Source organism: Nannospalax galili, unplaced genomic scaffold (genome assembly GCF_000622305.1).
Source record: "Nannospalax galili isolate Female #2095 unplaced genomic scaffold, S.galili_v1.0 scaffold436, whole genome shotgun sequence".
Classification (NCBI taxonomy): domain Eukaryota; kingdom Metazoa; phylum Chordata; class Mammalia; order Rodentia; family Spalacidae; genus Nannospalax; species Nannospalax galili.
In genome coordinates this window covers 420,173-431,591 of record NW_008337921.1, presented here as the reverse complement: position 1 = coordinate 431,591, position 11,419 = coordinate 420,173, and the positions used below count along the sequence as shown (strand labels likewise).

General features: G+C 55.9%; 1 protein-coding gene across 1 annotated transcript in view; it reads left to right on the top strand.

Annotated features, from left to right (window-relative positions):
- The first annotated feature begins 6 nt into the window (after positions 1-6).
- The window catches only part of Htra3 (HtrA serine peptidase 3), a 31,116-nt gene continuing 19,703 nt past the window's right edge, over positions 7-11,419 (top strand). Inside the window, exons 1-2 of the mRNA XM_029563424.1 lie at positions 7-328; positions 10,967-11,066. The gene's annotated coding sequence lies outside the window, so the exon portion shown is untranslated. The remainder of the gene's footprint in view (positions 329-10,966; positions 11,067-11,419) is intronic.

The window sequence follows — 11,419 nt, the reverse complement described above, 5'->3', positions numbered from 1 at the left end:
CCCCCGGCGGCGCCGTGTCCCGCGCGCTGCGACGTGTCCCGCTGCCCCAGCCCGCGCTGCCCGGGCGGCTACGTGCCGGACCTCTGCAACTGCTGCCTGGTGTGCGCCGCCAGCGAGGGCGAGCCCTGTGGCCGCCCCCTGGACGCCCCGTGCGGGGACAGCCTGGAGTGCGTGCGCGGCGTGTGCCGCTGCCGCTGGACGCACGCCGTGTGTGGCACCGACGGGCACACCTACGCCGACGTGTGCGCGCTGCAGGCCGCCAGCCGCCGCGCGCTGCAGCTCTCCGGGACGCCGGTGCGCCAGCTGCAGAAGGGCGCCTGCCCCTCGGGTAAGCTCCCCCTCCGCGGATGAAAGCCTTGTTCTGGGGAAACTGAGGCCCAGGGAGAGGCCCAAGCTCGAGGACCCTGCTGCTTGGGCACAGCTGGGCGGCCCTTTCGAAACAGTTCGGCCAACCCTCTGGCCTTCCAGGTGGAGAAACTCAGGAAGGCCACGGAGCTAGTCGGGATTGAAAGCCGGTGTGGCAGTCTGGTGGGGCCTGGGAGGCTGTGGTGCTCTGACCCAGCCACACTCCTTGTCCTCCTGTGGCTTGGTAGGATGCTGGTAGAGAGCTTTTATCGGTCTCTATCTCCAGTGTCCACCCTCTGGGACCATCCTGGTTTTCTTCCCTTATCCCTTTGCCTGGGCAGGCTCCAGTAGGCAGTTTGGGACTGCAAGCCAGTGGGTATTCCACTACTTGGCGTTCTGTGGGTGCTATCTTTAAGAGAGAGGTGACTTAGTGCCAGGGCAGCCTCCCCTGACCTACAGGTGGCTCTAGGTCACTTCTTACCTTGCAGGAGATTTATACATCCAGGAAACTGCTACAAAACCCCGCTGATCTGTGCCTTGTCTGGGGCTTTGCTCAGGGTGCCAGATTCTGCTCTTGATGTGACATGATGAGTATTCCCTGGCTGGTCACCCATGCAATCCAGCCGGCCCCAGGCTCACGTGGTGTTGGGTCCCGTGTACCCTCAGCTTGCAGTCAGAATGGGCTCTGCATGACACTGAGAGCACCACCGAGGAGAGACTGGGACACCAGGAAAGGGGCCAAGGGCCTTCTAAGCCACCTCTCGGAGGACAAGGCTGGGTTTTCTCTGTGCAGAGGGAAAAGCATTCTGGAAAGAGGGACGGGTGTGAACAGACCTTTGCTGGCTCAGCTCTGGGTACCCAAAGCATTGGAAAGTGTAGGTAGCTCATAGCAGCTGGGTGGGGATGGGACTTGGTGTCAGGATGGGACAGTAGGTGGCCATGAGCATCATGCCAACAGGCAGACTTTGTTCTGTCAGAGCTGTGAGGCCTTCTGAAAACTCAAGTCCTGTGCTGTCCCCAAAAGACTGGGAAGCTGAGCACACTCCTGGGGTGCAGCCACATAGGCCTAAGATAACCAGAGGCCAGAAAGGCTTCCCAAGGGAGCATCGTTAGGAACTGCTCTTTCCTGGAGGAGTACCTGCCCCCTCCCAAGGCTGGGTGGCATCCTTGAGGATCGCATGGACCGGCCTTTGCAGGGTTTGGGAGGTGGGTGTCCTTGTCTGTTTTGTAGTGTTAAACAAAGTACATGAGACTAGGCAGGCTATAAGGAACAAACATTCATGTCTCACAGTCTGGAGGCTAGAAGTCCAAGGTCAAGGCTCAGACAGGCTCAGTTGTGTGATGAGAGCCATGTCCCTTTATGGTGAGGACACTGTGTATACAAATGGCATGGAGGGACCAGAATGGAAGCTGGTGGCACCAGGAAGAGACACAGGGGTGTGTGATGCCTTTTTATAAAGGCCTTAGTCTCATTCACAAGAAAGGACCCTCCAATGTCCACACCTGAATCACAGGTCACAGGTCTAGTGAGGGACAGTGGCTGGATTCTGCTCTTTGTCTGGTGATGGGTGGTGTAAATGTGATAAATGGTCATCCAGGATGTGGTTGGGGTGCTGGTTCTGTATGTCCATTTCCGGCCTTGCTGTCTGAGTGCCAGAGGGCTGAGGGTGGCTAGGCACCTGTCCTTCTCAGCACGGTTGAGAAGGTTGTGTTTGGTGGCTTCCCAGTCCCCATGTGGCAGGCACTGTTAGCATCAGGTTCAGGGCAAGGCTGGCCAGGGCTGGAGGCAGCCTTTGTTCCTCACAGATGGAGTCATTTGTGAAAAACCCTCTCTTGTACCTGGCTGTCCCTGTGCTGGTGACAGTGTATGGCATGAAGCAAACCCTACTGGTGCCCTTTGAGCCTCACAAACCAGATTTCTAGACCCTGGAGGGCACAGAGGGAGGAGACAGGTGCCTGAGTAGCAGGCAGGTACCTGTCACCACGAAAAGCAGACATGGCTAAGTCTGTGGGTCTTGGTGGGACCTGCGGCTTCTCAGACCTGCTGTCCTTCATTACTTTGCTTCATTGTGTTCTGGGGCCTTATCTGTGAATAGACTGGTGATGGGCCTGGGAGAGACCTATGCAAGAACTGTTGAGGCCTGACATGTTATACACAGGGTCCTGTGCTCTTTCCTGTGCTGGGCACAACTGTTGCTGCAGGGGACGGGGAAGGCCCCCAGAGGAACTGGGATGGAGAATGGGGCTCCCTGGCAAAGATGGGGAGGCTGGAGGAGCCCCAAGAGAGCAGAGGCCAAGACTCAGCCAAGGCTCAACCAGAGCCCAAAGTGCCAGGGAGATGGCAGGAGCTGGATCCAGAGAGGGAGGACCATGTGGTTAGGGTCAGAGCCTGGGCCCTGGAAGGCTGGACAAGCTTGGCCACCTATCTTCAGTAGGTCAATTAAAGAAGTAGGTAAGTGTGAAAAGCAGAGGAAGGGGAGTTATTTCATGTGTGCACATTGGGAGGAGAAATAAAGGGATCCTGTGACAAACCCTACTGGTGCCCTTTGAGCCTCACAAACCAGATTTCTAGACCCTGGAGGGCACAGAGGGAGGAGACAGGTGCCTGAGTAGCAGGCAGGTACCTGTCACCACGAAAAGCAGACATGGCTAAGTCTGTGGGTCTTGGTGGGACCTGCGGCTTCTCAGACCTGCTGTCCTTCATTACTTTGCTTCATTGTGTTCTGGGGCCTTATCTGTGAATAGACTGGTGATGGGCCTGGGAGAGACCTATGCAAGAACTGTTGAGGCCTGACATGTTATACACAGGGTCCTGTGCTCTTTCCTGTGCTGGGCACAACTGTTGCTGCAGGGGACGGGGAAGGCCCCCAGAGGAACTGGGATGGAGAATGGGGCTCCCTGGCAAAGATGGGGAGGCTGGAGGAGCCCCAAGAGAGCAGAGGCCAAGACTCAGCCAAGGCTCAACCAGAGCCCAAAGTGCCAGGGAGATGGCAGGAGCTGGATCCAGAGAGGGAGGACCATGTGGTTAGGGTCAGAGCCTGGGCCCTGGAAGGCTGGACAAGCTTGGCCACCTATCTTCAGTAGGTCAATTAAAGAAGTAGGTAAGTGTGAAAAGCAGAGGAAGGGGAGTTATTTCATGTGTGCACATTGGGAGGAGAAATAAAGGGATCCTGTGACCCCCCCAGTCCATCTTAGGGTCCTGACATGAGGTTTAGGTTTAAATACAGAGCAAGAGGCATACATAGCTAAGCAGGCTTGTCCAGGTGTGGGCCTGCCCATCACTGACCCATCATTGCCTCATATACAGGGTCTGACAAAAATTGTCAGAACTGTATGAAATCTTTACAGGGGACACGAGCGCCCCACCCCCTGTGGTGGGCACCAGGCCTCAGCCCTTTCTTTCTCCCAGAATTAGGTTCCTGAGGGCAATTCCAGTTTCTTGGGGTACATCATCTCAATAGTCTGATAACCAGAGGGAGGGACACGAATGTCTATCTTCATTTCTGTTAGACAGGCTCACTGACTTGAACCCGACATCTGCCCATTGCCCTTTGTCCTGGCTGGTCCCGGTTGCTGCCCACTCCAGGGATACGGTTCCCACAGGCACCCTGTGCCACCCTGCTGCTGTCTCCCAGTGCTCAGAGGCATCACATACTCGTGTGAGTTTAAGACCCACTTTGTGCAGAGACTGCTTAGTTCCCTGTCATTACACACCACCCTGAGCTGGTTACAGCCTGGAGGCCACCGTGTCAGCTGTCTGTAGACTGGCCTGTCTCTGACTGGTCCTCCCAGCTCAGCCAACTGCACTACCCAGGACATGGAAGTCCCAGCCTCTGTCACCCCTAAACCTGTCATCACCTCCCAAACACTGTGAGTGCGGTCACTACTCAGCCTGACCACAAAACTACAGCACCCAGATGTTTGGAGCTTATGTATGTGTTAGGGGCCAAGAGAGCAGATGGGCCCCATGGGAGGGTGACAGCTGAGAGGGTGGCTCCAGAGGCATTGGGGTAGCAGTGGGAGACCAAGCCAGCACTGGGCTCTGCTGGCTTCCCACCTCCCTCATCCTCCTGTATCACTTCACCTGGCAGCTGGTGTCTCTGATCACCTGCCCTGCCTGTCTTAAGATCTCCTCCAAGGTCTCCTCTACACTTACCTGGACTCTCAAGACCCTGTGCCTGCTGCCTGATACCCATCCACCCCACCATAGCCATCTCCTGCCTCCTTCTCATCCTCTGCCCACCTTGCCAATCTATCTCCTGCCTTAGAACCTTTATGCATGCTAAACCCACTGCCCACAGGTCCATCCCTTACCCTCACCTAGATGGTTCCTCTTCCTGGATTCAGATGTCCCACCATGCCTCAAGGCCTAACCTGCACTAATTCTCCATCAACCTGTCTGCTTTCTCTGCAGCTTACTCATTCTGGGCCTCATAGGGGCTGGTCTAGCACCCAACTGCACACAGTGGGTGATATGAAACAACTGAGGGACCCCATGGTCCTCTGGCCCTCCCAGTCCCTCTTTGGTGGCTCTGGTGGGAGTAATGGAGGCTCAGCTCTGCTCTGGGGGAACCCCTGTGGGTCCCACCTGCTCGTTAGAAAGGCCTCAGAATGGGGTTCCTTTGCCAAGATGACTTGCACCCAGGGGTTTCCTTGGGAGGCAACTACCTACTTGCTCCCCAGAGCCAGAGCCCCATGGCCCTTCCACAGTGGCAGATATCCACCTGTTGCTGGAGCTCTGAACTACAGCCCCTGGGGCAGTTCACATACAGATTTAACAGTCAGCTTTTATGGTGCAAATTTCCGGCCTCCCCAGCCTGTTTATTTAAGAGCTTTGGGCAGTGTTTGTCTTCATTGGAAGCTTCTCAGAGCTGCACATTGTAAAGTTCACATTTGAGATTAATGAGGCAAGATGATGCATCCCTTAGGTACCCCTCTGCCTACTGGGACAGCAGCTGCCAGAGCAAGGTGTTCAGTCTGCAGAGCATGAGGTCCAGGCTGCTATGAACTGTGCACTCTGCCAGGACTTGGCCTAGGAAACCTGCACCTCCATGCTGAGAGAGTCCAACTAGGGGCCTGCAATTGCCCAGAGGACCCATGAAGTAGCCAGTCTTTAGGAGGCCAGGGTCCTTGCAAGATGTGAACAGCATCTCTAAGTGACTCAGGTTCAACAACCCAACTGCAGGAAGGCCAGTGTGGGTGAAGACAGTCAGTGCCCCCAAGCAGCGGTGACAGCCGAGGGACAGGCTCAGGGCAGTAGGCCTCAGGACTGGCAGGTGGTGGTGGTGACAAGGGGCAGGTGGTGGGGCCTGTCAAGGAAGCAGGGCATTAAACAGCACATTTGTAGAAGCAAAGTGGGGAGGGGGACAACAGGTTCCAATAGCTTTATCATGTGGTGGGCAAGACGATGTACCATGGGAGGGGCTCCATGACCTGTGAGATCAGGTCCCCTCCTTCATCCATCTCCAAGGGACGCAGAGGTGGTTATGAGGCCAGGTGGGGATAAACAGAGCTGGGGCTGAGATGGTGTGAGACTGTGGAGATGGACCGGCTTACCTCTACACACTGACCCTGTGTCCTGCATTCTTGAGAGTCCATGCTCACCTCCTGCAGGCACACTGGCAACAGTGAGGCAGGCAGCCTCACTTACCTTCACTATAGGCCTCTTCTTAAAGCTTGCCTATCCCCAAGTGGCCCATGTCCCCTTGGCCAGACCCATGCAAATATCACAGCAGGCTGGGCAGGACATCTGTGACCTGATGCTTAAAGGGAGGTGGCCACCAGGGCTCCTAGGTTTCAGTGCTTCAGGCTGGCATGCAGGCTGTCAAGTCTTGAGCCGATCATAGGGAGGTAATGTTGGAACGCTTTATAAGGATAGGTTTCAGTGCTGTACTGTGCCACCCTAGGGCTTTCAAAGCAAGAGAGAGCTTGCCCTGAGCCCTGGTCCCCCTGACTGCCCACTGATGCTTTAACTCACTGTGGTCCTTGAGTTCCATAGGAGGTAACACCCTGTGGGACTCTGATGAAGATGTAACCAAGTGGTGGGAAATGATGCAGTTACAAGTCCCTGTCCTCGGGGCTGGGGAAACATGACCAGGTGTGCATGCCCCAACTGCCACACCAGGCCTGAGGCACCACAGGCTATGCCCATCCCTCCTCAGTGCGGGCTACATGCACCTCCAGCAGCGGCTCAGGAACCTAGATATCCAGGCCTTACCTATTCTGTGGCCTCACCTCTTCTGTCCCAGCCCCATTCCCAGGTACCTGCCTCCCAGTGTCACCTGCCTTGGCACACACAGTTCCCTGTGCAAGGAGTGTCTTCCTATCAGTCCTCAAGGTCCAAGCTCTCAGAGTCCAGACATTGTCGTACTTGTCCTCTCCCATAGAGCCTCTCTGAAGTGTTCCCAGCACCTGGGCACCCTAAGCCTGGGATGGGTTAGCCTTGGCAGTAAACAAGCCAAGCAGAAGGGGGCTTGCTCCCTGCAGCCTTAGCCCTTCACACAGGGCCCTATGGCACTTTAACAACCTCCCTGCCTGACTGATCAGTTCCCAGGATAGACAACTTATTATTTTTCCTCTCCTTAAAAGCTTGCCTATCCCCAAGTGACCCATGTCCCCTTGGCTAAGAACATCAGCTTCAGATCCAGCTGCAGATCCCAGGGGGCTGATGCTGCTGTCTGCAACCCTCAGGTCCTGCCTGGGGAATGCCAGGTGGGGGAGGGCAGCCTGGAGCGCGCACACACACACACAGCTTTCCCTTCCTGCCCACAGCACAGGGTGCCAGGCATAGAGCACCAAGCACAGCACACCAGGCCCGAGTCAGACAGACCTCACTGGGTTTCCGCAGCAGTTCTCCAAGTCAAGGGCTGTTGTTTTATAGGTTGGAATCACTTTTTAGAAACCACACACACACACACACACACACACACACACACACACACACACAGCTTTCCCTTCCCGCCCACAGCACAGGGTGCCAGGCAGGGAGCACCAAGCACAGCACACCAGGCCCGAGTCAGACAGACCTCACTGGGTTTCCGCAGCAGTTCTCCAAGTCAAGGGCTGTTGTTTTATAGGTTGGTAAACAAAGCTTGCAAAGGTTAGGGAGCCTGCCAAGGTGCACAGCTAGACCCCACAACACCCGACCCCAGGCACACCCCAACTCTGTGCTGCTCCTTGAGGGTTTGATGGCTGTCCAGACTCCAGGAGAGCCAAGCCTTTGAGCTGTCTTTGGCTTGGGATCAGCCTGGTGCCTCTGGCTGTGAAATTCCAGGCCCAGCTGGCTGAGCCAACACATGGAGGAGGTACTGCCAGCCTGCTGTTCTGTGAGGCCAGGGTCATTTCACTGAGATCCCAGGCTCTCTTATGGGAAGCCTTCCCACCTATGACTGGGTGAGGCACCAGGCATGGCACTCTCCCAGCTCCATCTGCATAGGAAATACCTACCTACCATCTCTAGGTTTATTTGTTCAGTGGCCCATTAGGCCTTGCACTGCACCAAGTCTGAAAATTCATAAACTCAACTGGCTGGTGACCCAGGGAAGGGTATCACTGCTGTGCCCATCTCACAGATAAGAAAACTGAGTCACAACACGCTCAGGAGAATTATGGGTCTCTCTGTAGAAAGTGGCAGAGTTGGGACACCCCCCTGAGCAGTCAGACATGGGGAGCAGAGCTGGGTTTGGTTCTGATTGTGTCCACTCTGTGTTGACTGGACTAATGCACAGTTGTGCATGTGTGGATATTGATTTTTGTTGGAAGATTCTGGAACTATGCACTGTACAACTTCTGTCTTCTGGTATGCCTTGGTCATTCACTTTCCTCATTCTGGACCTCAGTTTCCCCAGCTGTTCCATGGCAGTTGTGTTGTGACTGTCCAGAGGCAGTGCATGGTCCTCATTCAGGCTCAGCCAATCTCTCATGCAGGACTGCTGGTGATAGGAACCCTGAGACCAGCCTCCCAACCCCAGGGACTCTTATTTCCCAGCCTCCTTTTCCTCTCCTGGGAGGCCTGACAGGCACCTGGCCCTGATGGCTTTGCTCTGCATCAGGCACCTCTGGGGACTTCAGATTCCCGTTCCGTTTGTTTTTGAAAATTAACAACAACATAAAAAAGCCCAACAGCTGAGTCGGCTGAGCCCCAGCCCTCAGAGCTTGGATCAGGCCTGGCATGGGGGTGGGGCTGTCAAGAAACCCCAAACAAACAGAGCTGCTTCCCAGCCCAGCCATGTGGGAAGCTGATGGGAGCTTGGGCCCTCTCTGACTCAGAGTGATTCATCTGAGAGTGGAGCTGACTTAAAGGGCCAGGCCTGGTGGACCTCAGGGTCCCCTGTCCTGGGCCAGGGCTAAGTCTACCATCCCAGGAGTGACTGTCATCCCCAACCTCAGCTTCCTAGGCTATAAAATGGGTCGTGGCTGCTGCTCTGAGGTGGTAGATTCAAGCGAAGTGGCCAGGCTGAGCAAGTTCCAGCTTTGTGGGGTGGCTGGGGACTTTACTGGATGCTGCCTGCCAGGTGGCTCAGCAGAGCATTCTCATCCTGCCTCCCTTCTCCCAGGATGCTTGCTGGGCCTCCTGTCCCTGCTGGTCACTGCTGGGCTGTGGGGTAAACCAGACATGTCTCTGAACCAAGGAGTTGGTGTGGGGCACAGGGGCTGTATGCAACATCTCTTTGATGAGTCTGTGGCTCTGAGTTCCTTGGGCCAAGAAGCAGACTGAGCCCCAGCGCACCATCCCAGGCCCCTACTCCAGGCCTTGCTCTTCCTCTGGTTACCCACCAGGCAAAGTCCTAGCAGGCTCTGCCCCTCAGAGGGTCAGGTCATCACTCCAGAGTTATGGGTAGCCTAAGAGCTCCGTGGAGCACCACACTGAGGCCTCTGACCAGCTTAAGCCTCCAAGTTGGAGCCCAAGCAGCCTGGGGATACAGGGACCAGGCTCTGTCCCAGCTCTGCTGCTGCCCACAGTGGGCCTGGCAAGCCAGGTGACCAGAGCCTGGGGAGAGTTCTATGGCTTCTGGAAGCTCTGAGCCCTGGGCAGAGGCCCGTAGTGAAGCAAGCGGGGAGGCCTGTTCTCTTACATGCTATCATGAGTACTGTGGGGCTCTTCCCTTGCCCATCACAGTCACACTGGGCTCATGTCCCAACCTGGCCAAACAATCTCTCTGACCACTTCTTGCCATACTAAGGGTCAGTAGGTGGCAAGTTCCTGTGCAGCTTCTGCCCAGGACCCCTTTGCACAACCTACCTTACCCCGGGCTTCCCTCTGCCCCAGCCCTGTCCACGATTCACTGTCCCTCACAGCCAGTGGACACCATGTCCTCAGCACCTGGCAGGGCTGGACACACAAAGGGGGGAGAGATGTGATTGGGTCACCTGCTCATGAGGCCAGGGATAGGGCTTGTCCCATGGGCCTCAGTTTCCCTACCTTTACACTGGAAGTGCCATTTCCCCCCAGGCTGCCACCCTGGGAGTCAAGGACATTACAGGGCTGTGTGTAGACAGCACTGGCACACAAGTGTTTCAGAACATAGGCTACATCCTGTGTCCCTCTTGAGGCTGAGTGTTGTGGACATGTTTTCTCAGTCCCATTTGACAGTGTGGAAAACCAGGTTTTCACGAGGCAGATACCCAGCCCCACTTACTGTTAGGCCCTCACATCACCAAGTGCAAGGGTAGGCGGAGGCTCCATGGGACAGGGAGGGTCACAGTTTACAAGTTACGTTCACATCAGTTCACACAGATTCCATGAGGGGTCACCTTCAGTCCCACTTTTCAGAGGGGAAGTCAAGGCCCAGAGAGGATAAGTTACTTGTCAGAGGTTACACAGCTGGAAGGCAGACATACCTAGCTGAACCCCATCCTGTGCAGCTCGAAGCCCAGAGCTCACACCAAAGCCCAGGAATCCCTCATAAGCAGCACCAAGCAGCTAGTGTCAGAGGCGGAGACTTCAAAGTCTCAGTATGCTACCCACATACCCCAGGCCTGTGGTCCCAGCAAGCTGCGGCCCTACTGCTGATAGTGGCAGAAATCTGAGCCAGTGAGGAAGGCTCTGGGGGACGTTCGTGAACTGCCTGACGCATGGGTCTGAGCTACAGCCAAGTCAGAGGAAGGCGGGTGCTCTGTCCACTCAGGAATCTGCAACCCAGCCAGTGAGGAGGGGCCTCACAGAGGCCAACTGGCAGAAGTGAGGAGGGAAGACTCCAAGGGCTTCCATTGCACCCTTATCTGTCAGTACCCTGGTCCCCAAGCAGAGAGAGGCAGATGGTTCCCTCTGTAAGATGCTGCTGTAACATGGGAATGGATAAGGGCCCAGGGGTGCTGCCCCAACATTAGTGCTATGTGGCCTAAAGCAAAGATCTGAATCTCTCTGAGCCTACTGTCCAACCCTAAAGGGTCCAGTGGGTTACCATGCAGAAGCTCAGCTCCCAGAAAACCTAGTTAGCCACTTTCGAGTACAGGGGGCCACCATTCCAAATATCTGGGTGTCACTGTACTCCTGAGGGCCTGGGATTCAGCACATGCCAAGGCTGACCCTGAACCCAGTCAAGAGTCTCAGGCAGGGCCTCGTCCTCTCTGGGCCTGGTCAGGTCTCGCTGACAACCCCTGGTTCTTGCTGCCAGCGCAGGTCTCCACCAGCTGACCAGCCCACGATACAAGTTCAACTTCATCGCTGACGTGGTGGAGAAGATCGCACCGGCTGTGGTCCACATAGAACTCTTCTTGAGGTATGTGGGTACCCGTGTTGCCCCGTGAATTCCCAGTGTTCCCGGCAGCCGTGTCTGCTGGGGCTCAAACTAGACTGGATTCCAGCAGCCTGAGACATAGCTACCAGGTGTGGGGCGAAGGAGGTTACAGGCAGCTTAGAAAACTGGGGGCTCTGGGGACTCAAGCTAAATCTGGAATGGCTCCCAGGAGTAAGAAGATTAGCAGGTGACAGCCCCTCTGCAATCAAGGTGCCAACTGGACAGGACCAGCGTGGCTGGAGCAGGCATGAAAGGGGGGGGGGGGGGGGGGAAATATGCAGAAGGGGGGGGAGGAGGGACGGGGCAGGGGGAGGGAAAGGGAGGTGGTGCTGTAG